The 25,891-nt window shown below is 41.0% G+C and overlaps 1 protein-coding gene and 1 long non-coding RNA gene across 2 annotated transcripts in view; one reads left to right on the top strand and one right to left on the bottom strand.

Moving 5' to 3' along the window:
- Nucleotides 1-25,891, top strand: part of LOC309608226 — an 85,091-nt gene that overhangs the window by 3,243 nt on the left and 55,957 nt on the right. The gene's annotated exons all lie outside the window — the stretch shown is intronic.
- The window catches only part of LOC309608220 (uncharacterized protein C6orf52), a 391,220-nt gene continuing 374,725 nt past the window's right edge, over nucleotides 9,397-25,891 (bottom strand). Inside the window, exon 5 of the mRNA XM_082347789.1 lies at nucleotides 9,397-14,192. The gene's annotated coding sequence lies outside the window, so the exon portion shown is untranslated. The remainder of the gene's footprint in view (nucleotides 14,193-25,891) is intronic.

Here is a 25,891-nt window from a genome sequence, read left to right as displayed (position 1 = left end):
AGACTTCATTTGTGACCCAAGGTGTGATCTATCCTGGAGAATGTTCCTTATGCACTTGAGAAAAGTGTAATCTGCTGTTTTTGGATGGAATGTCCTATAAATATCAATTAAATCTATCTGGTCTATTGTGTCATTTAAAACTTGTGTTTCCTTATTAATTTTCTGTCTGGATGATCTGTCCATTGGTGTAAGTGAGGTGTTAAAGTCCCCCACTATTATTGTGTTACTGTCAATTTCCTCTTTTATAGCTGTTTGCAGTTGCCTTATGTATTGAGGTGTTCCAATGTTGGGTGCATATAGATTTATAATTGTTATATTTTCTTCTTAGATTGATCCATTGATTATTTTGTACTGTCCTTCCTTGTCTCTTGTAACATTCTTTATTTTAAAGTCTATTTTATCTGATGAGTATTGCTACTCCAGTTTTCTTTTGATTTCCATTTGCACGGAATATCTTTTTCCATCCCCTCACTTTCGGTCTGTATGTGTCCCTAGGTCTGAAGTGGGTCTCTTGTAGACAGCATATATATGGGTCTTGTTTTTGTATCCATTCAGCGAGCCTGTGTCTTTTGGTTGGAGCATTTAATCCATTCACATTTAAGGTAATTATCGATATGTATGTTCCTATTACCATTTTCCTAATTGTTATGGGTTTGTTTTTGTAGGTCCTTTTCTTCTCTTGTGTTTCCCACTTAGAGAAGTTCCATTAGCATTTGTTGTAGAGCTGGTTTTGTGGTGCTGAATTCTCTTAGCTTTTGTTTTGCTTGTCTGTAAAGCTTTTGATTTCTCCAACAAATCTGAATGAGATCCTTGCTGGGTAGAGTAATCTTGGTGTTAGGTTCTTCCCTTTCATCACTTTAAGAATATCATGCCACTCCCTTCTGACTTGTAGAGTTTCTGCTGAGAAATCAGCTGTTAACCTTATGGGAGTTCCTTTGTATGTTATATGTCATTTTTCCCTTGTAGCTTTCAATAATTTTTCTTTTTCTTTAATTTTTGTCAATTTGATTACTATGTGTCTCGGCATGTTTCTCCTTGGGTTTATCCTGCCTGGGACTCTCTGTGCTTCCTGGACTTGGGTGGGTATTTCCTTTCCCGTGTTAGGGAAGTTTTTGACTCTAATCTCTTCAAATATTTTCTCGGGTCCTTTCTCTCTCTCTTCTCCTTCTGGGACCCCTATGATGCGAATGTTGTTGCGTTTAATGTTGTCCCAGAGGTCTCTTAGGCTGTCTTCATTTCTTTTCATTATTTTTTCTTTATTCTGTTCCACGGCAGTGAATTCCACCATTCTGTCTTCCAGGTCACTTATCCGTTCTTCTGCTTCAGTTATTCTGCTATTGATGCCTTCTAGTGTATTTTTCATTTCAGTTATTGTATTGTCCATCTCTGTTTGTTTGTTCTTTAATGCTTCTAGGTGTTTGTTCTTTAATTCTTCTAGGTCTTTGTTAAACATTTCTTGCATCTTCTCGATCTTTGCCTCCATTCTTTTTCCCAGGTCCTGGATCATCTTCACTATCATTATTCTGAATTCTTTTTCTGGAAGGTTGTCTATCTCCACTTCATTTAGTTGTTTTTCTGGGGTTTTATCTTGTTCCTTTATCTGGTACAAAGTCCTCTCCCTTTTCATTTTGTCTATCTTTCTGTGAATGTGGTTTTCGTTCCACAGGCTGCAGAATTGTAGTTCTTCTTGCTTCTGCTGTCTGCCCTCTGGTGGATGAGGCTATCTAAGAGGCTTGTGCAAGCTTCCTGATGGGAGGACTGGTGGTGGGTAGAACTGGGTGTTGCTCTGGTGGGCAGAGCTCAGTAAAACTTTAATCTGCTTGTCTGCTGATGGGTGGGGCTGGGTTCCCTCCCTATTGGTTGCTTGGCCTGAGGCAACCCAGCACTGGAGCCTACCCAGCTCTTTGGTGGGGCTAATAGCAGACTCTGGGAGGGCTCATGCCAAGGAGTACTTCCCAGTCTTCTGCTGCCAGTGTCCTTGTCCTCACAGTGAGACACAGCCACCACCCACCTCTGCAGGAGACCCTCCAACACTAGCTGGTAGGTCTGGTTCAGTCTCCTATGGGGTCACTGCTCCTTCCCCTGGGTCCCGACGTGCACACTACTTTGTGTGTGCCCTCCAAGAGTGGAGTCTCTGTTTCCCCTAGTCCTGTCAAAGTCCTGCAATCAAATCCCGCTAGCCTTCAAAGTCTGATTCTCTAGGAATTCCTCCTCCCATTGCCAGACCTCCAGGTTGGGAAGCCTGACGTGGGGCTCAGAACCTTCACTCCAGTGGGTGGACTTCTGTAGTATAAGTGTTCTCCAGTTTGAGTCACCCACCCAGCAGTTATGGGATTTGATTTTATTGTGATTGCGCCCCTCTTACTGTTTCATTGCGGCTTCTCCTTTGTCTTTGGATGTGGGGTATCTTTTTTGGTGAGTTCCAGTGTCTTCCTGTCGATGATTGTTCAGCAGTTAGTTGTGATTCTGGTGCTCTCGAAAGAGGGAGTGAGCGCACGTCCTTCTACTCCACCATCTTGAACCAATCTCCCAAAACTAATATATTATTATTTCCATGTCAGACTATGAGAGAAATAGTGAATGTTAAAATTAAAGGTATGATGCTGTGTTCTTAGATGGAATGCTATCAGGAAAATAAGGGGGACATTTCAGGTTAAGTGTGGGGAAGGAAGGAAAGAAAAGGGGGAAAAATAGATTCTCATTTTGAGATTGCAATTTCATTTCATTTTAATAAGATTTTAAGTTTGGTTTGTTTGGCAAGTCCAATAGTATAGCAATAGGGACTAAAGGTCTTTGGATATGTCATTGCATAAGAGGACTTATTAAAGTTTAGACCTGTTTTATGTGTTATTTTTAATACACATTTCATGGCATTTACTGCAGAAGTCTCTTTGGGGAAATTAACAATGGAACAATTTCTATATTTAAGAACCGTAAGTTCTCATGTATGTTGAATTAACCTATTGTATATCACCTTAATACTGGGTACAAGGAAGGAAATTTCATTAAAACAGTTATTGTGCCCTTTTGGTTTTCTCTACTCCACTCAGTAGATAGTCTTGGAAAACTCTGCCATAGCCTTAACTTTATCTCAAAGACATGAAGTGATTACGTGCTTTTGATATATTATGTTTTCTGTTAATAAATAACTTTCCTATAAGGAAAAATCAACAGCAGTTAGAAATTAGATAATTATAAACAAATTCTATTTTACTATCTCTCTATAAACATACAAGCATGAATATGAGGACATCTAAAAATGCAGAAATATTAAGTTATATATTCCATGTATCAATATATAAAAACATAGCTGGAAGGAAATTTTTTTTCAAAATCAGGAAATAGTTCCTTATCTACTAGGTTAAAATCCTAAATCTCCAACAAATGTATAGTTCCATATTTTTTTTAGTATTTCGTCCCATACAATATTTAAATAGCTATTCACATTATTGTAGTGACTTGCATGTACAGTGGGGGTCAGATGGGAAAGAAAATACCATTCTTATTTGTAAAGCAATGAAAACACAGGATAAATCTGGAATTAAAGCTGGCCTTTGAAACAAATTAAATATATGTTAAAGCATTTCTTCATGTCTAACTGTTGCACAAGTTGAGTTTTTTACATAGGTTAACACTTAATGCTACTTTCTATGCACTCTCTTACTCAAGGGTTGGCCTTAAATTCATTTTCCCCCTTGGATCAGTATTCTTGATACCTATGGAAAAGAACATCCTGGCTCCTCTAGAAAGTAGATAAAGTCAGAATTCAGGAAGAAATAAACATGATACTCCAATGGGAAAAGTATAAAAACCATCATAGTCAGACAGCTGGGCTTTGAATGAAAAGTAAGTAAATCAATACCTCCCAGAAAAATCCATGCCGCTTCTTACACAAAACCCAAACTACTACCAGGACTTTCAGTGTAGACATTCTGCCAGACATAATGTATTTGATAAATCTTCTGGCTTTTTATCTTCAGACTGGTTTGCTATATTAATTCAAGAGTCTCAGGAATATGAGAAACAATGGCCATAATTCAAAATTTTTCATTATCTGTTCTTGGATGTGTCTTCATTTGTTATAACTGTTGGGCTATAATAAAGGAGCTTCTTCTGTCTTTTCATATAAATTTGGGTTTATTCTTTCCTGGTACTGATTTCAGCCCTGTGCCACCCTGACCCAGGGGAAAGGTGTGGGCTCCTTCTTCCCCAGGTACCTACAGGTTGATGTAATTACTACTCCCAGCACCAACCCTGCCTTTGTCTCTAGTCCTTCTAGCCTTAGGAACCTTCCTTTTATTTCAACTAGAATCATGTAATTAGTGAAAGGATCAGGCAGAGCCAGACTTTTCCAAATTGCAAGTGATCACAAGATCATTAAAATCCAAGGGCCAGGATTATTAAAAGCATGGTTTATAATGGAAGCCATTCCTGTAGAAGGAAAAAAGACCCTGTAGTAAATCGACAACAGATAACCTATAAATACTTATTCCCAGAATTCTGCGTCTGGATGGGGTGTTCTCCTTCCCTCATCCTCTTTTGTGGGTGTTTACCCATCTTCTTCCTAAAGGCAGGAGATTTACCAATTAAGTTTAAAAGGCTACAATCTTATCAGTCTTGCTAAGGCTCTGTTAGCATAATAATGTAGCAGAGTTTTTATAAGAGCTGGTCAGCATTAGCAAGAGAAAGGGCTGTTTGTCTTGTAGATGTTTCATTCAAAGGGCCGGGAATGGTCACCCACCCTCCCCTGCTCACTACTCCACAATCCCTCAAGGGAGCAAAGGTTCATAGAGGGGAGAGTGAGAGACAAAGTGGGAAAGATCCAGGTGAGGGAAGGCACAGGTCAGCCGTGCTCTGCCTGCCCCAGGAAGACGATGCCTCCTGAAAGGGTGGGAGGGAGTAAAGGATTTTCCCGGGACTAAGTACCTGGGGGAAATGGAGGTTTCACAAGGGTTGAAAACAGCCCTACACAAGAGACTCGGGTCTAAGAAGTGGAGGACAAGTGACTGAAAAGGCAACTAGGCAGCAGCAAAGCCCCAGCTGAAGTCATCTGTGCAAGACTGGACCAGCAGCGCGAATTGGCCCTGGAGCCGGTTGATGGGGTGATCTTCGTCAGATGATGGGGACTGGCAAAAATCCTGGTAAAACCTCCATGTAAATCCTGATGGGGTGGGTGTGAGGCGATGATAAACTAGTCCTAAAGCTCACCCTTCCTCAGCCCTCTTACTGTTCCAGGTTAGGATTAAACAACAAGGAATGGCTGAAACTGTTTAATCATTCCTGCAGAGTGAGAGCCTGTGTTCTTCAAATTTACTCAGTCATACACAGGCAGGATTTGTGTAAACACAGCTCATTGGCCTTGCATTTCCCACACCTAAAGGAAGTGAATAACTGTATTGAATTCTATTTTTTTCCCTTGTTTGTTGCTTCATTACATGGAGTTTGGATCAAAGCCTACGTTTAATATAAATAAAAGTTGATCTGCTAAAATTTTATGAAAAAGATCATTAAATCCCAGAAAAGTAGCCATTCCTAAAACCTGAAATTTTTCATTTTTCTGATAGACTGCCAGCAGCACTTTGTTTGGATTAGAATTAAATGTCTGCCAAATTGGAAACTGTAAAACTCAATCTCAGAAGTTTTTTTTATAAATTTAATATAAGATTTTAAGCATCTCTTCTCAAATACTCGCTCTAGCAAAAAAAAAGTCTTTTCTACATAAAAATATGGTGAATTTATAAGCCAGTTACTTCCCACGAATTTGGGGAGGGGAGGAGGAGGAAAGAGAGACAGCCCAGGATAAGCTTGTTTTCCTGATGCAACTCCAGAGATTCGCCAAGTCCTAGAATAAGGTGGTTTGTGAGGGAAAAAAATCAGAGGTGACAGAGTTTTTACCAGGCTCTAGTCATGGCAATGAGCCCAGCACACCCCGATGTATCTTAAGTGAGAATGAAGCAAGATGGACCATCGCAGCCCTCCCTGGGAAGGGGTCTCCCTGGGATGGGAATCAAGAAGATCATGATCGCCAGGTCTTTCACTTATGGAGAGCTGGCCACGTGCCAGGCCTTGCTCAACACTTCCTCAGAGATTAACTAACTCTCAAGACCCATACGAGACACAGGTCAGATTCTACTTCACAGCACCAGAAGCCAGAATAGAGTAGAGAAGGGTTTATCCCTTCCAGCTCCCCAGTGTGAAGTAGACCCCCAGTCATTCTCAGTTCCATTGCCCTGTTTTATTATTTCTTTCATTACCTCTATCTCTATCTGAAATTATTTAATGTATTTGTTTGCTTCTGTGTTCCCAGACGATGCTTAATAAATATGTATCGAGTAAATGAATGAACTTGCCCAAGGTCCCACAGCTGTTGGTACCCAGGCTAAAATTTGAACTCTGGTCTATCCAAATCCAAAGATAACTACATATTTAAAGTTTTGTTTGTTTTTTAATTTAAAAAGAACTACTTAGATACTTACTAATGAAATGATATGATATCTGGGAGATGCTTCAAAATAATACAGGAGCTGGAGGTTGCATGTAACTGAAACAAAACTGACCTTGTGTTGATAGTTGTTGGGCCTGGGTGATGAATAGGTACAGGTTTACTGCAGTGTTCTCTCTACCTTAGTAGAGGCTTGAAATTTGCCATTATAAGATGTTTAATTCAAAGAGAACTTCAACACTCATTTCATATTTCTGTTCTTTCTTCTCCTACCTCAGTCTTTGCTGTTACCAGTCTAAATTTCATTCTCCTTCTCATCCTATGCTATCTAAACAATTTCCATTTCCCTTATTGCCTTTTTCCCCCGTTTCTTTGACTTAGTACAGTAGACAAAAAATTTTATTTTCCCCTGAACACTTCTACATACAAAATATTGCCATATCCTCAATTCTGGCCATTAATTAAAAAGCAGGAATTTCATTCCAAAACTGTTTATGTGCAAATTAGCAAATTTGTGTACAACTTTAATATAATCAATAAATAATGATTTCACATAAAATTTAAAATTCATGTATGCAAAAAAATTGCAACACAGGAAACATCTGACTCATTGTTATTTAAACTATTAAATATAACTTATATCATTATTTACTAAATGTTCTCCTGAGTTAAGCAAGCAAGCAGTAACACCTACTCAAAGAAATTATAGGAAATAAGACTAGCTTTAAACACCAAATAAAAGAGAAATGTATTTATTTATTTATGCTTTTATTCTTCTGTTCCCATCATCTTTCTATCACTGTGACCATGGCAAACATTATTGTTTTCTCAATCTATTTCCATTCTCTGGTGCTTCCTTGTCAGCCGAACCCAAATGTTGTTGGAGCAGTGATGTGTCTAGCCCCAGGTGAGATGTTCACTCTCTCACCCACTCTCACATCTAAAATAGCCTTGTAAAGCCATTGGCCAATGAGATATACATGAAAGTCCACTCACGTGCTAGGAAAATTTTAGCATTTGTTAGAGGGGACAGAAGCAGTTGGCTCATCCTTCCCCGACACTGCACGCACACACACGCACACACACATCTTCCCTCCATGAATGTAGATGTGATGACCGGAGCTACAGCAACCACTGTGCAACTATGAGGATGGCATCCAACAAACATAGGATGATAGAGTGGAAGGAGGTAAAAAACCTGTGCATCTAATGTCATCACAGAGCATCTTAGTCAATGCCAGCAACCATATACCTTTGGACATCTGCTCGTATTTTTTGAGCCAGGTCTTTCAATAGTTGTAGCCAAATACATTCCTAACTGATATAGTCATCCTTGCTGAAAATCTTCAACTGTAGATTAATATTAATAAATTTCATAAAGAAAATGAGATTTTAAAATGAGGAAGATCCTAAAATAGATGCTACTTACAGACATACAAGATCATGATTTTGTTCAGATCATAGAGTTTACTCAGCGGCTTCAGTCAACACCTCAGGCTTGAGGTTCTGTGAGTATTTAAAAATAAATACACAAGCTTCCATTCACTCAAAGGACTGTCTCATTCAGAATCCAGTTTAGGGTACTAATCTAAACAGTGGATGATATGAGGCACTGTGTATTTTACCATAAGTAAAATTACTTATTGTGGAAAAAAAAAATGTAGCACAACGTTTCCACTGTCCACTCCCTGTCTCTTCATATCTCTTATCAGTTTCATGACAATCAAAAACAGTTCCAGGTTCATGATCTTTTCCCCTCTTGGAGTACCTTTTTATTTTTTCTATCTTCTCACCCTGACTTCCACCCACTAACACACCATCTCCAATTCCTAATTCTTTCGCCCCCCGGAAGTAATTGTTGGACTCTATGGCCATCCTATAGCAATTATTAGACCCTTTCGTTTGCCCAGCAAAAATTCGTTGAGCACCTACTATGTGCCACATGCAGTGTGAGGGGCTGGGAGTATACTGGTGAATCTAGTGGTCTAGAGAAACTCAGATTCTCTCTTAAATGTCATCTTAGTATAACTACTCATGCACTGCATCTTATTTTTATGTGGTTGAAACTAATGTATATGAAGAAAGCACAATTTCTTAAATATTTTAAAGCTTGATATTCCTGACTTGCTATTTCAAATGAGTAATTTGCTAGTGACCTTTAGATGCTTTAATAGGGTGACAAGACTACTTGGGCAAGAATAAAAATGGTTTTGTATGTTTTAAAAAGTACTGAAAAGAAAAAAGTATGTTTGAGCATTTGGGTTTCCTCAGAGGTTATCAGCCACTTAGAAAAATCACCAGGTCTAGGCAATAAACACACTCACACATACCTATACGTATTTTTTAAATATAGAATGTTAGACTTCAAGCAACCTTAGAGATTTGATGTATTGGGAAACTGGGTCCTAAAAAGGTTCAGTGACGTGCTCAAAATTAAAAAGCTAGTAGGTGCTTAAGATCCAATTATTTCACTCAGAAAGGAGGTTTACTACAGCAGAAGTTAATTAAATTAGATAGTAGAGCAAGAGTCCTCAAATCATGGCTGGAAATCTGACTCTGACCCTCTGTTGAAAACAGACAATTACAGAGAAAGGAAATAGAACTCAATCTACTATGAAAGGCAGAGGGGCAGGTACAGTAGTCGGTATGAACCATGAGAAGAATGGGACAGAGCTGCTCCAAGTTACTGACTTCATGGTTACAGCATTTAAAGAAGTAAATGTAATATTTTTTCTGGTAAGGGAAGGTGCTTTGTTTTAAAAGCCTACTGAGGATGGGGGAGACGGAATTCTGCCACAAATATGGCTGAATAGTCTTTGAATCTGGGAAGCAAATCCAGCTGATTTGTAACTTTAATGTAAGAAAATGTCAGAAGCTTGATGGGGAAAGTGAGTTATAAGAGTTGAGACTAATGAGAGGTTACAAATTTGTTCCTAGGTGGCATTTTTTTAAAAAAAAATCATTCTCCATGTGATTATCATTGCTTTGCAACATAAGCATGATGTCTGTGAGGGACCAACCATGGAGGGTCTCAAGATGGACATTCATAGATCTTATGGAGTCTGTGTATTTTGAGGAGAGAAGGTTCATCATTTCATCAGATTCTCAGAGAAGTCTCTGACTCTAAAAAGACCAAGGATTCTATTAATAAACTTTGTGACTCCAAACATGGATTGAAACATGGTCCATGCATAAACGAGGCCAATGCACATGTGGGCTTCTCCCAGCTTCTCTCACTCAAGGTGACCAATAATTTATGCCAAGCAAGTAGAAAAGAAATGCACATTTCACTGATTTTATTACCTTTCCCTAAGGGTAGGGCAAAAAGGTGAAAAAAACTAAGTTGTCAACAGGTACAATTTTGTACTTACTTGTAAGAGAGTGAAAGTGTAGACAAAATGTAGTGTAGAAAGTGTAGATAAAATCACTGTTTTGTCCATTACCAGCAGCTTCCTCTTTGCAGTACCATTCCTCAGCCTGGCCCCAGTTGCCCAGGGTAATGTGAGGAAGCGTGTGGAAACCGTGATTAATGGTTCTTACTTATCTCCTATTAAAATGCCTAGCAGCCTTTGAATACAGGTGCCTGAAGATTTTAAATTTATTAATTTATTTTTCTTAGAATCAGTGTATCCTGATGCTAAATTGCTTTAGCACTTTGCAAAAATTCTATAAAACTAATTTATGAAGTAAGTTTTCTGGCTATGCATGACCTGGACATTTCTCAATAAAAGATTCAACTTTTTTTTTTTAATGTATTTATTTTATTTATTTATGTTTGGCTGCCTTGAGTCTTCGCCACTGCATGTGGGCTTTCTCTAGTTGCGGCGAGCAGGGACCACTCTTCACTGCGGTGTGCGGGCTTCTCATTCTGGTGGCTTTTCTTGTTGCGGAGCATGGGCTCTAGGCACGCGGGCTTAGTAGTTGTGGCTCGCGGGTTCTAGAGCGCAGGCTCAGTAATTGTGGCTCAAGGGCCCAGTTGCTCCGCGGCATGTGAGATCTTCCCAGACCAGGGCTCGAACCCGTGTCCCCTGCATTGGCAGGCAGATTCTTAACCACTGCGCCACCAGGGAAGTCCCTCAACTTTTTTTTTTTTTCTTAACTCAGTGCTTTTGTTTTTCCATGTATATGAATCCTTTCCCAAATTGGCAATTTTCTTCTACCTCCTTCATTTCAATATTGTGCTTTTTAACTGTGCCATGGGATTGCTTAGCATTATGCTGTCAGCGGTTCACAGGAAAAGAGTATATTTTATTTTAAAGGGGATGAAAATACCATCTTTCATACTTCTGTTTAGTTTGTGAGAAGGCGAATATATAAATACAATGAACGCTAAATAAAATTAATCGCTAATTAATTAAACGCTAATAAAATTTAATTAAAATTAAACTCAACATTTATTGTGTACCCACAAGGTACCAGGAACTGTGGATAATAACAATAATATTGAGAAGAACAAGTGTTTATCAGTGGGTGTTCTCTGCCAGGCTCCGCAATGTGTACTTTACATCGACTCTGATTCAATCCTCACCACCACACTACGAGGGAGGTATTATTTTTAAGCCTCATTTTACAGGTGGGAAAACTGAGGCAGCTAGTAACTTACAGAGCTGGGACTTGGCTCAGGGAACTCTACCTAAAGCCTGTGTGTTTAAACACCTGACCTTCACTGTCTTGTGCGGGGTACAGAACAAAAAACAGGCAAATGGAGCTAAAAAAACCCCAAAGAAACAGTTTTTTATTTAAATTTTCTAGAAAGTAGTCCAGTGTCATGAAGACAATTTTAAGACATATTATCACTGCATGTCTCATATTTTTTAAAATTAATATGACATAGAAAGAAAGCAAATGATGAGCCTTAAAACTTCTTTTCTATATGCTACACTCAACTCCTTATTTATTAAATCAAGCTTTAAAATAATACCTGGAATCTTGTTAATTACTCATAAATTCCTGTGCTGGGGTGTCCATATTCTTATATACTCTTTCTTAATAGTGAGAAGGCAAGAAATCTAGGTAATGCATCTTCCACTGCCAAATGACCATTGAGGGCAGCAAAGAATTGAGAATACGAAAATTCATAGGGGAGACCTTTAAGAAGCACAACCACTAGAGGAAAAAAAAGAAAAACAAACAAACAAAAAACAGCGTGTTTCCCTTCCTCACCTCCAGCCACTCTCTGTTTTTCCCACGAGATGTGGACGGTGGGCATCTCTCCTTGGTCTGTGGCATGGATGCAGCTCTCCACTTCTGAACTCTGGCTGAGTGCCACGTGGAAGAGCCAGGACACCTCACCTAGGGAAAGGCTTGCCAGGTCTCCTGACTGATAAGAGGAAAGTAAACAACATCCATTGCGAAAGGAAGCTTGCTGTGACAAGGTTTTGGCCCACGCTCACTAAACAATGATGTTTAAAGAGTCAAAAAAATTTTTGCATGAATTTTCATTTCTCCTGGATTTTCCAAATATGTCCTCGGAGGTTCATCCCCTACCCGTGCTGACAAGAACCAACCACGTGCCCAGTGGGTGGAGGTGAGTGCTTAGGGCAGAAAGGGGGGCCTTGGGTTCACAGATACCTTCCTCTCTGTCACCATCCAGGAATTCATACCAGATGAAAGACCATTCCTGTGCCCTGAAGCTTTCTATCTTTGGGGGTCTTCAGGTTACATTCAAATATCACCAAAGGCACAGTGAGCCCTAGAATATAGTCATGAAAATTGTTTATCCAAGAGTCTGGATACTAGAGAAAATCACAAAATTGTTAACAAAGGACTTTTGTTAGTGATGACTCAATTTATTAATCATGACGTCATAATAATTTTTTAAACATTTGTTGTAAATGTGAGGCAATGTGTGAAGTTGCCTGGCTGCAAATTACAGTTGGTGGCATCAATACAGGCTCACCCAGACCACCACAGACACGCTAACATGGATTATAAAGGATATATCACAACTGAATCCATCAGGAGTTTCATCTGAAAAAAATCTCGTACATTTCATGCAACAAAGATTATTATTTCTGAGGAGATTCTATTCAAGAGGAACAGGCTAAAGAGACATTTGGAAAGGAAAGTGTAGCAAGAATACGAAAGTAACATTGATGGACATTTTCTCAAAAGCTACCTCGTTATTTTTATGTATCATTTGGGATCCTTTTACAACTCAAAATCTTTTAGGCAAAAAAAAAAAAGAAAAAAAGAAAAAAAAGGGGGGGGGGGGAAAGGGAATGCGTTGGCATACGTAACTGTGAAGTCCAGGGGGTATGGAAGTCCAGAAAACCTCAGGTATGACTAGGTCTAGGCACTCAAATGATTCTATCAGGAACCTGACTCTCCATTACTCTCAGCTCATTTATCCTTCTTTGGCTCTATTCTCAGGCAGGTCTCTCTCAAATCATACTAAACACAGCTTGCAGCTAGTCTCCTACCAGTTTAACAACAACTACAGAAATAGGATGCCTCTCTCCCAGTGATACAGGAAAATAGGGGCTGGATCTCATTGGCCTATTTTGGGTCATGTGACCAGCCCAAAGCCAATCACTGTGGACCATTATGAGACTTTGTTTTCATCGACTGGGTGTGGGTACCTGAGGACCCAAGCAATGGGATCAGCCTCACTTTCACCTGTGTAGTAGTTCTCTGCCATAACTAAGTACCGCAGGCTGGGTGGTTTAAGCAACAGAAATTTATTTCTCACAGTTCCGGAGGCTGAGAAGTCCAAGGTCAAGGTGTCAGCAGGGTTGGTTTCTTTTGAGACCTCTCTCCTTGGCTTGTAGATGGTCATCTCCTTGCAGTGCTTTTATATGATCTTCTCTGTGTGTGTCTGTGTCCTAATCTCCTCTTCTCATGAAGACACCAGTCATATAAGGGCCCACCCATTTGACCTCATATTCTCTTAATCACCTCTTTAAAGGCCCTATCTCCAAACATAGTCACATTCTGGGGTACTAAGAATTAGGATTTCAACATATGAATTGGTTGGGGGTGGGAGCACACTTCAGCCTTATAAATTTAATTTTCTAAGAAAATTTTGAGGCTGTTCTCAGAAGAAAGGGAAATCAGTGCTGTCCAGGCACAAGCAACCTGTCTGCTAAACTCTTCCGGTCTCTGCAGACCCTGTCCCAGCAAAGCCTGCCATGAGTTTGCTACAACTCGATTTGAGACGCCAGTATTTCCAGTCCTTCGGGAATGCCTCCACTTGGAAGATTACCACGCTGGTTAATAGTACTGGAAAAGAATTGTAATGCTTTCAAGCCATGTCCCCTAAGTGTGTTCCGATAAATGTTGGATGACTGGGGATTTAGATAGATGTTATTTGGAGAAAAAAATCTTTTGCTTTAGAAATTCTCAAACTCAAATTAGACAAGTTTCTAGACCACAGAACTTTCCAGAGCCTTTCAAGATGTTAAGAACTATCGTGAATCCCCAAGAATGAGTATGTTGTCTGCAGCATTCATCATTCTTCCAAACACACACGAGGGAATGCTTCCTTATAAAACTGCCAGCCACATAGTTGGACTTAAAAACTAAGTTTTGGGGCTTCCCTGGTGGCGCAGTGGTTGAGAATCTGCCTGCCAATGCAGGGGACACGGGTTCGAGCCCTGTTCTGGGAAGATCCCACATGCCGCGGAGCAGCTGGGCCCGTGAGCCACAACTACTGAGCCCGCGCGTCTGGAGCCTGTGCTCCGCAACAAGAGAGGCCGCGATAGTGAGAGGCTCGCGCACCGTGATGAAGAGTGGCCCCCACTTGCCACAACTAGAGAAAGCCCTCGCACAGAAACGAAGACCCAACACAGCCAGAAATATAAAAATAAATAAATAAAAAATTTTTTTTAAAAAACTAAGTTTTGAGTTGGGGGTAGAGCTAAGGCAAGGGAATGTCTGGACATCTGGAAATGGACTTTTGCCAGTTCTAGAGAGCTTCATCCTAGTCTGGCACACGAACCAACTCAACTTCAGCTGACGGGTAGTGGGAGGTTTAGAGCTGAAAGAAAGCCACTGAGGCTGGCTACAGCGAGGAAAAGTAATCAGGGCAGAGGGGAAGGAAGAGAAGCTATCGTCCAAGTCACCAAATTCGAGAGCTATAGCAAGATCAAGCATGAACTAGGTGACTTAATTTATAAGGAGCCAATCTATCTGATCGTGGTTGGTGGGGAGAGGCCCACAGTAAGATTTCCTTAACAGTGTTTGAGTGTCTGGGTCATGAACCAGGGAGATTCATCTTAGCTGATGGGATGGATATTGGAATCTGGGACTATTCCAGAGGGGGAATAACCCACTGGCCTAGGCAAGGGGTGAAGATCCAAGTTCCAGTTCCAGAACCAGAGTGGGAGCCAGGAGCCAGGGATCTAGGTAGAAAGCAGTGACACAACCTGACCATGCTCAATAGAAGTCTAACTTGAGGTGACATGGGACTGATATTCACATAGTTTTCAAGATTCCAGATCCATCCAAGGGAGCAGCAGATTTTGGGCAAATTTACTAGCAGGGAAAGACTACCCAGTGCCATCAGACTACCAAGCTGACTGTTTCTCTCACCTTCTCAGCTTTAACTGCTGTAACTGTCCCTCTTTTCATGTTTTACCTGGGTAAATCCAGTTGATTATTTATTTATTTATTTGGGTGCATCAAATCTTAGTTGCGGCACGCGGGATATTTCGCTTTGGTGGGCAGGCTCTCAAGTTGTGGTGCGCGGGCTCTAGAGCGCACAGGCTTAGTTGCCCCGGCATGTGGGATCTTAGTTCCCCCACCAGGGATCGAACTCACGTCCCCTGCATTGGAAGGTGGATTCTTAACCACTGGACCACCAAGGAGGTCCCCAGTTGATTATTTAAGATCCAGCTCAAGCAAGACCTCCTCGGAGAAGACATTCCTGCCCTCCATCACCCCCCTGTATCACCTCCCAGGCTGGGTTAGGTGCACTTCCTTCACGTTCCATGGAACCTTGGTATAACACTCCAGCACTGGACCATGCCGGACCCAGAGACATGTGTGTGTCTATCTTCCACTGGGATGTGGTAGGAGCACAGTAAATATCTGTAGAACTCGACTGACCTGCCACAGTGAGGTACACACAGAGTTAATTGACTATCTCATCCACTCAGAATTAAGCTTAGCTTGTTACATTTACTTTCTACTTGTAAATGTTGAAAGGATACCCCTTCACATATAATTCTCCTGCCATTTGACCTCTAAATAAAATTGAGCACACAGTGTCAAGGGGGCTAAGGCATCTTTCTGACACATGGTAATTACCTTTAAAAGTATACCTCCCAACGAATCCCCTAAAAAACACCACAGCTCAGATTCTGGCAGCATTCATAAATCACCAGCTCTGGACCCTCAGAAGTTTAGGAAGTTAGCAAGGATACTTGACAGAATTACTGCTTTTATTAATGCCTTGGGCTTGGATTATTTATTTAAGATTACTAGGATCAGAAAACATGCGTTCCAATCAAGCCTTCACCTAAATCACAAGGAATGAGAGGTACAAGGTCCCCTTGAGATAGCAACGTCTCGCTATTTTCTGCTGTTGGGAAGAAGTTCTCCAAGGGATATGGGAGGTGGTTAAGCTCCAGGGAGAAAGAGGATGATTAAAAGTATCTTTTCCATTCCAAGCACTATAAATATTAAACACATGTTTTGCAGTTCAACTGTTTTAGAAAATTTTCCAGTGTGACCTTTATAAATATTTGTATATCCCTCCCACCCCGAGCAGTAACTGCTTGCTGGATGGAAGCCCCTGGGGAGTGCTAATGAGGAAGAGCTTCCAGTGGATGAACTATGCCCTGAGAGCAAGAGTGACCCTGCAAGGAAGTGTGTTACCTCTTCCAGGTCACGAGGCTTCCAATTAGACTCCAATTACTAGAACGCGAAATTATTCCATGTGACCTGAAAAGAAAATAAAGCTTTTCAAAGTTGGAGAGGCCCTCGGAACCTCAGTGGGAAAGGGCTTCAGAAATGGCCTAGTGCAAAGCCTGTTTTGTAAAAGACGGACAGGAGACAGAGAGCTGAGGAGAGCAGCCCAGGGTCCTGCGGCCCACCTCCGCCTCCAGCCCGTTGAGTTACTATTGACTATGTCTTTCAAGACCTCACAAGTTTGGTTGGTTTTCCTTTTGCCTCTTCTTCTCTGTCCTCCACTCTGGGTTCTCTTCCTCCGTCTAAAAAAAAATGGGGTGTTGTGCAGTATCTGTCTCCTCTCTCTCTCCTACCACCACCCTGTTCCCCAACAAATCAAACCACCACCACTTTCCACCTGTGCCTTCAGATACGCTTATTCTTCTGCCTGCAATGCTCTTCTTTCCCTGGGAAGCCTGACAAACTTCTTCTCGGCTTTAAAGCCCAGCTACAGATGCGCCTGGCTTTCCCTGGCAGACTAGCTGTTATCCTTCTTGTGTTATCATAGCCATGACCTCTATATGTTGTAGTACAGTGCTTCGAGGCACTGGGCGTCGAGCCTTACCTGTCTCCTGGACTAAACAGTGGCTACACGACACATCCTCAGTCACTTGCCAATCTTCTACATTCCCTCACTTCAGTTTCCACTTCAACTCTCCTCTGAGAAAACCCAAATCCATATATCCCAGGCCACTCTCACTGTATAATCTAACTCTCTGCTAAATGTTCCGCCAGCATCACAAACCCAACATTCCCAAGACAGTAGCCATAGTTTCCCTTGCCCACCCATCCACCACCCCAAAATCTACTCCTGGTCCTCACCTGCCCATCTCTGTGAATGCCATTACTAGCCTGTCGGTGACCCAGATTAAAAACCCAAGGTTCTCAAAAATAAATTAATTAAAATAAAATTAAATGAAAATTTAAAAAACCTCAAGGTTCTCTATCGACGCCTCCTCTGACCTTCCTCTGAATAACCACCACCCCTTTTCATTCCAATTAGACCACATCTCTAGCAGCCATCATCACCTCCTCCCTGTACTGGGACCACAGCCTGAATCCAAGCGCTCACCACCTTCCATCCGATCACGTTCGGGACCTTCCGCTCTGTTCTCGGTCCCTGTCCTTGCTCCTCCACGCCCCCCAACAGGCTGCTGCTACAGTAATTATCCCCAAGGGCAGCTCAGTCAGAGCATTCTCTTGCCCACACTTGCAGTGGCTCCTCTTTGTCTGGTGACCAAATTCTTTAGCATTTCATTCAAGAGCCTCTACAATTCAGCTTTCACTGCATTTCCATTCTTACCTCCAACTCTTCCAGTTACTCATCTTAACTCCGACCACAACTCCTCCTCCCTGGGTTTTCCTACTACATTTCCTTCTGTCAAAATTCCAGAAACAGTACAGATTAAAACCAGATCAGTAAAATAGTATTTAGGAAGAGCTTGTTGTGCCTATAAGGACAGTTTGCAAACTGAGAGCTTTCAGATTCAAAACTGATCACGAAGCTCAGAGGAACGGTTACAGCCTGGCACATAGAGTGAAAACGAGGAAGTTGTTCAACCTTCACAATGATTGGTTATTAAAATGGAAATTTCTAGAAGGTAGGAGATTGGTTAGAAGTGAGTACCTCATTGTGTTTTAGAAAGATGACAAATTTCTTTTATGATTTACAAGAAATAATCTAAATTAAATCTTGCTTACGTTCATGAAAAAAAGCTAGACTTAGTATTGCTTACGTGGCTTAAATGGTTTTGTCTGCCCAGGTGATTTTCAAGTTTGGTCTCTGTTTTGCATTTATAGAGCACTGAATCAAGAAGAAATTGAGTGGTTTGGAAAGGGTCCAAGCTTTCTTTCTTAGAAATGGAAGGTCCTAGTCCAGGAACTCCCAGTTAGGAGTTGTGGACCTTCTTATGCCTTTGAAATCTTACCAGATGAGTTTTCAGTCAATTATAAATGCTCCATTTCCCCTCTAATTTGTCATATTTTCCAGCAGGAAGAAAGAAGGGTAGTCTCTTCCCCAGTTTCCCGTTCAGAAGGTCCACTCATCCGTCTCACCTTATTAAACTAAAAGCTTTAATATGTGAGAAATAGCACATACGACATCAACATAGCCCCAAAGGGGTTGAGAGCCTTGAATTAGTCCACTGAGAAATACTATAGCAATTTTCTCTGAAATTGCTAAACTCATACTATTGGCCAAACTGACTAGACAATTTTATCATATAACCATTTAAGTCCATCAAATAACTGATTTAAACCACTAAGTTCACTTGCGCAAATTGGATGATTATTTTCACATCATATGGACAAAAGCTATACCACTCAACGCCAAAGGCAACAGAATGGTGATGATAAAAAATAAATATAATTGTGTTCCATAACGTCTACGAATGTATGAGATCGAGGATTTATCTTACGCAACAAAACTCTCAGTTTACAGATAATAAAACTATTACCAGAAGTCAATATCTTTCTTAACAATCGTGAAGTTATTCTTTCGAAAAACTGGTATAATCAGTTTCCTATTTTATTGTCTGTACAGGTAATTTCACTTTATCAGAAATTCCTTTTAGTGATCTTCATTGTTACTCTAAAACATTATTTTGAGCTACGACTCATAAATTCATCTGAAAAGGATCATATTAATGCTGCCCTTGAAGGACTTCCAGTTAAACAGTTTGGTAACTAGACTGGGGGAAGATTGGGAGGTAGCATCATGGCAGTTTGAGGGTCAACCCTAGAAGCATGACTCAAAAGTCCATATACATGGAGCAACTCAAGTAAGAAATTGGATGGTGCTAAACTCCATTGGCTAAGTCAGACACCAAGGGCCAAGCTCTTTATAAGTTGTTTTTAGTGTAAATGTGGTGCTTCCCCAAGGGTCTAGGAGCAGGAAAACATGGAAATTCTCCATTTGTGGGTTTGCAGTTATTACTTAATTTGCACATGCAAATGTAGGTTTGGTAGTGTATAGAAAGAAACAAACAAAAAGAGACAAGCAAAGCTGATGTTAAAACTTCCTCCTTAATATCCATCTACTTTGTTTAAGTTTTTAACTGGGTGAATGAAAATAATATTGTCTAATCATACCCAGGAAAACTGGTGTGTAATAGAAACAGAATTAAGTATGGTGTAAAATTCAGAAGGTCTATAGTCTGATACAAGGCAAAACAAAGCTAAGGATCATATACTTCTTTTTAGGGTGACCAAAATAAATAAAAAAGATGAAAATGATTTCTGGAAGGTGAGATTTTAGGTTTGGTCCAATTTCTAGACTTAAATAATCTTCCAAATTATAGTGCCCATAGTATGTATTCTGCCTGTTTTCTTATTTAAAATCTAAACTCAAACGCAATCTCCCCAAGGACATACTAGGTCAAAAATCATTTTAAGGACACATAAAAGATTTATCTTAAAAAAAAAAAAAAAAAAAAGATTTATCTTAAAGACTCTGAGACATATCTACATCCCTGGTGGCTAAATAAGGCAGAGGTCTGACCTTAAAAAAACCTAACCCAAAAGAACAAAAGCATTGTTATGCCAGGAGAAATATATTTTGTAACAATATTTTATAACAACATAACAGCAAAAGAGGGACTGAAACTTATTAATAGCGATAGTTATGCACATATGTGTTTATCAGGACTGAATCTAGACCCTTCATTTCATTACCTTCAATATGCAGGGCAATGTACAAATCCAGGTGCCATAGAGATACAGAAAGAATTTCCATTTTTGCTCACTCCTTTATCCTAAAATATAATGCAGGCAAATACTTTCAAAATGTATTAGGATTTCTATTGAGAGGGTTTTCAAAGCAACCTGTCATCCATTTGTATTTTAATTTTTTAAAAATGTGAGATAACTATGCTATTCCTGGCATCTTGTATGGCTGAGTGGAGAATATGGCCTTTCCCTCTTTTCCTCAAGTCTCTATAGGGTCCAAGCTCCAATCTCAATGAGGCAGTTGTACCAAGTGAACCCCTTACTTTGGGCTGGAACTGTAAATAACCAGGGGTCCATAAGCACTGCCAAAACACCTGCTGATGTTTTACGTCATATGAGTTCGTTGAGATTTCAAGACTACAAGGGCCTATTAGATTTCCCATGAATAGAAGAAGAACTTTCCATCAAATAAGGATCCTGAAGAGTAACCTGGTCCCTACATCATAACCAGAAGGAAGAGAGACCCACTCTGTCCAAGTATCCTTGGGAAGCTGTGGCAATCACCACAGAGCACAAAACTCTAAATATAAATTAACAAATACCATGACAACGGCTGAGTCTAGTCTTTCGATAGATGCGTTAATTCCCTAGACAACATTTCCAAACAGGTGGTCTGGAGTTACGTCCAGCATTTCCAATAATGATTTACCAAAAAAAATGATTTTTAATTTTCAGAAGGAGAATTACAATACCTTCCATTTATAATACACTTTAGAGGAAACCCTTCTCAAAATGTCACCTGTGGACCCCAACAAGTCCCTGAAGCTTCTTCAGGGGGTATTGGGGTTCAAACCCACTTTCATAATAAAAGATGTTGTTTTCCCATTTCACTTGTTGACATTTGCACCGATGGTGCAAAAATTATGGGTAAAACTGTTGACCATTTAGCACAGACCCAGGAATAGCACCAAACTGAACTAGCAATCATCGGTTTCTTCCTACCCTCGACTCAGAGGAAAAAAAAAAAAAGCTAGTTTTACTTAATGGCCTTGATGAAGCCATAAGAAAGAACTTACATCTGAACTCTTGCACACACATTTTTAAAATATTCTGTTTGATAAAATGGGAGGTGCTCATAAAGTACTCCTGCTGCATGCCTTGAGGAAAAGCACTTGTGCAGTCATCTGAGTTACAAGCTGAAATAGTGGCTATCTTCATGGAACACTATTTTTACTTAGAAGAATGACAGGCTCACTTTGGCTATTCAGCTTTGACTACTTGGCAGAAATATTTCAAAAATCAACTAAGCGAGTCTGTTAGTTCAAGGTAAATGCCTGGCAGTATTTGTTGCCAAAGATAAAATTCAAGAGAATAGAGGGCTGTGCTAAGGAGATTGTATTTTGGAATAAACCGTGATGCCCTTGCTAGTGGAGACCATGAATTCCAATTATAAATCTGCCACCAGAAGCTTCCTTCGCAAGTGGAGGCTTGCCCAAAGCATATGGATTAATCCAGGACATTTTGCACTCAGTTCTGCTGTTGGCAAAACATTTCCCCTGCTCCAGGTGACATGAGCTACGAGTCTCCAATTTCCTGGACCTATTCAGATACCCATTTGGTGTTTCCAAGGATGCATTCAGTACAGCTCAGCAGAACCTTCCCTTCTCCCAGCCAGCGAGGCCCATCAGGCACATTTGCATTGGTACTCAAACTGAGGTAGGAGATAGAAGGGCCCCTGGGCTGGACAGCTGGGGTTTGTCAAGTGAAGTAAAATTGAAGCTTTGTTCTCACCCAGACACTCCAAGGACAAAGCTAATGGCAGAAGCTGAGCTCTGCTAAAGTGAAGAGATAAGGCGCCCACTCCTGAGGTCAAGGAAAACTTCCCTGCCTGCACATGTGTAGGAAGGCTCCTTGGGGCTCAAAAAGGGAGCGGGCACCACCCCATAGTAAGTGTGGACTTGCACCCATAGGTCTCTGTGGTGGGATCCATCTTAGCAAAAAGTTGTACATGTATGTTGGGGAGGGTCCTGGGACCCATCAGTTGTGAAAAAAGAAACCAGATGATTGGCCCAGTGTAAACGAAGACCCGGAAGGACTGCCTTATATAAGTGATTTAAATCACCTCTTTACTGCGCTTCTCATTCAGGACGCCTACGCTTCTCTCTGGGTGTGTATTTCTGCCTTGCTTCTGACTTAAATAAATAAGCCGTTTCTCTGTGTGTTCTCCCATACGTTGTGCTGTGTCTCTAATAATAAACTTTGTACCTGTTTTGCAGTTTTTGCCTCTCTGAAATATTTTTCACTTTCAAACGGGGTAAGGACCAGGAAACTTTGCTTCTAGCCTCTAGCCCCTGGTGGGCTAGCAGCTAGGTTCAATCCCTGGGCAGGGAAATAAGATCCTGCTTCAAGACCGCTGTCCCTCTGAGAACAGAACATTAGCAACTGCAGTGGTACCTGTTATTTTTCTGTCCTGTATCCCTTTGTCCAATAACATCCCTGCTTTTCTCTAGTGCCCCATCCCTTTCTCACTCTCTGCCTGTGGTTCAGATGGAGTTGACGCTACCCCCCAGAATCCAGGATTGACATGTGACTTAGCATCCTAGCAGCGCATTGTATCCGTGGGCCTCAGTGACTGGCTGAGGAATGGACACGTGGCCAAGTCAGCCAGACCAGCATGCCCCTCCAGGACTTCACCAAGAGCCACTGTTGGAGAAGGAAAGCACTGCTGTCCTTCTACTAGGGCTGCTGAGATGATCACCTTTCCACCATTTGGGGATAAGTCTGCCCGAATGAAAGGAGAAGAGAGACAGATTCAAGAAAAGGAGGGATGTGTCCTCTTGACATCATTTTAGCACCTGGTTCCAGCGATCCAGGGTTTTGATTAAGATAGTTTGGACTAGGTTTCCTGTCACTTGCAACCAGGAGTCTTAACAAATGGAACATCATACTAACGTAGCCCTTTAAGAACAGATCCAGCACCACCACCAGAAGAGGATAGTGCTTAAGCAAAGGAAAAAGGTACCAGTGAATAAGTTTCAGGCACCTCGAGCAAATTAGTGAAGCCAATAGTTATAGGCAGGAAGTTTTCCCATCATCCACACACATTCTAAGCATATCACATAAGTAACAGCCTACATGGTTTCGGGGTAAAGCCAATTTTGTTGTTTTGCCTTCTCAGTCTACTGAGTTTTCGTTTAGTAATTTAATCCCAGAGTAGAAACTATCTCAATATGTCAGATGCTTTTCATTAAAACAAGGCTAGGGCTGAGCTCTCACAACTATGAGATGAAACAGCCATTCCTTATTTGACTAAGGAATGAGAACATACTTTTTTTTCAAAAACAGTTGCATTTTACCCGTGGGTCACAGCAGTCACCCCTAAAGGAGACAAAAAATGCAACTGTCCATCTACCCTTACTATTACCACCATTCATAAGTCATGCGGTAACTTACTATTACCACCACTAACGCCATGACCAAACAGCATTACTCTCTGCCTTCTCTGGTTCCTCCTTGGTCGCCAGAGTTCTCTCTATACTGTCAACTGTTAGGCATCTAGGATAATGGGAATGGGATCTTCTAGCATATTTGAAGGGAGCTAGAGCAGGATTCTTTTTTAGTTCTTAATGGAAGAGCATAAACTCAGAGACAGACAACAGAATTTAAGGCTTATGTTGTGTTTTCATTGAGAGTGGGGATATCATCTACTCAACAGACATTAGTTTAGTACCTGCTAGATGTCAGATATTAGAACGAAGTAAAGTCCTCGAGATACCAACCCCTCCCCATAAGCATCTTTCAGGAATCCCACCCCTACCGACCCTCCCTCCATCACATGACTCCAACTATCTTCCTCTGGGAATTTCAAAGAGACCTGAAAGGAATCCTGGAGGCACCTGAGAGTTTAGGGCTCCTCCAGTGATATCTATGAAATACCCGCCAGATGCAAGGCATTTTGTGCCCTACTTGTAGGCAAACTTCAGTTCCTTAGTAATTCCCACAAGATTGGGGAATCTATCTCCAAATGTAAGGAGAACCCTGGTTTCCTTACACTTAGTTCCTTCTCTTGTCCCTCTCACAATGAGTACAGTCAAACCAATCACCCAGACTGTTGAGTGGAGGTGTGGGGACAGCAGTTATCAACAATAAAGCCATGGTCTCTTGGCTAATTTTAAAGAGTTTGGCATGATGGATCTTAAAGGCAAGATAATGGATTTTTAAAACCTATGATAAACCTATCTGTGGAGACCCTAAAGATAGCATGGTTCAGTTTGCCTCAAATTTAGCAGATATTTCCATTAGTGTTATTATGTAAAATGTGTTCATGGGTCGCAAAAATGGGAGACAGGTATTTCGTTGTATTTTTAATAAAAACATACAGTAATACAAGTAAATAAATATGATAATACCATAAGCCCGTGAGCAGTTAGTGATCACCTTGGCCTTCTTCCTTGGAAGGCACCTACCGTCTCCTCTGTTCTGTTTTTGTATGGGGTCCCTTCCTCTCCCACCATGTCAGTCACACCTCTGGATGGATGACCCTTCAATCCTCCAAACTCCAGCCCTACATTTTCAGCTGCCCACTGGGCAGCTCTGCCTAGTTGTCCTGCCTATACCCCAAACTTGTCATATCCAAGAGGAAAGTCATTATCCTCCCATGTAAATCTGATCCCCCTCTTATACTCCCCTGCTCCGTTAATGTCATCAACATACATCGCATTACCTGAGTTGACGTCACATTAACCTCCCTACCCCCTCAAGTACCCACTACATTGAATCAGCCATCAAGTTGAGTTGCTTCTACCTTTGAAGTCGACTTGGGGTCTATTTCCTCCTTCTTTTGTTTTTCTCAAGACCCCCCACCTCCCTCCTCCACAACTGAATTATCCTCCCAAGTATTAAAATTAATCTTCTCGGTAACAGCGTCCCTTTCATCCAATTATCCTTAGGCCAAAGTCACCTTTCTATAATATTTATCTACTCATTTTATTTTCCTGCTCCAAACCTTTTGGTGAAATCAGAATATTTAAAGTTCTTAGCATCGCTATCTCTTCTGGGAAGACTTCCTTGGTAACCCCTCCCTCCCAGCACAGGATTAATACATCTTTGGTGGATCTAATATTTGATATGTTAATCTTCAATGATAGCTATCTTTGCGCCCAAATTCTCTTCACCTTGAAATTGGAGACTTAGTCTGATGCATCTTTGAATCCAAAATGCTTGGCAGAGAAACAAACAAAAGCATTAAACGATCTATATAGAATCCCTTGACATCCACAAACTATCTCCAACCTGACTTTCCACCCTTCACCTCCCTCTGTTTCAGTAACATAAGGTGGCTTAGCCAGGCTCTTTGGGGGGCTTACTCAGGCCAGCATACAAAATTGAGTTTTAGGGTATGAATATGTGATGCAACAAGAAAGAAAAATATCCTATGGAAATCAAAGAATAGTAACCATGGCCCCATCAAGTCCTCCAGAGAATGGAGCTAGAAAGTGACTCTGGATCTAAGGCAGATCCAGACTTCAACATCAATCTAAATGATGCTATCTCTAGAGTCCTACAAGTGATGTGGCCCAGCTTCCTACTGTGGACCTGTTATTGGTTCCACCTGGTTTCCTCACCCTCTGCATAGTTTTTCCTGCTACGTAGTTTCTGCTTCTTTGTAACTTCAGCTTCTTCATAATATTACTTACCTACTCATAACGCCCTCTTCTGCTCATGGTTTCTCCTGGTGTATACCTGCTCTCATTTTCACTTCCCAAACCTAACTGTCAGATTCTTTATTCCACAATGTGATTTCCCAAGATCGAGACCCTAATCAACCCAGCTCTTTCCTGTTTATGCAGAGTTTTTCAGACCAGGACATAGGACAGCTGTGGATCAACCACC

This window comes from Balaenoptera borealis (assembly GCF_965194805.1).
Source record: "Balaenoptera borealis genome assembly, chromosome: 12".
NCBI lineage: Eukaryota > Metazoa > Chordata > Mammalia > Artiodactyla > Balaenopteridae > Balaenoptera > Balaenoptera borealis.
This window is presented reverse-complemented; position numbering and strand designations above follow the sequence as displayed.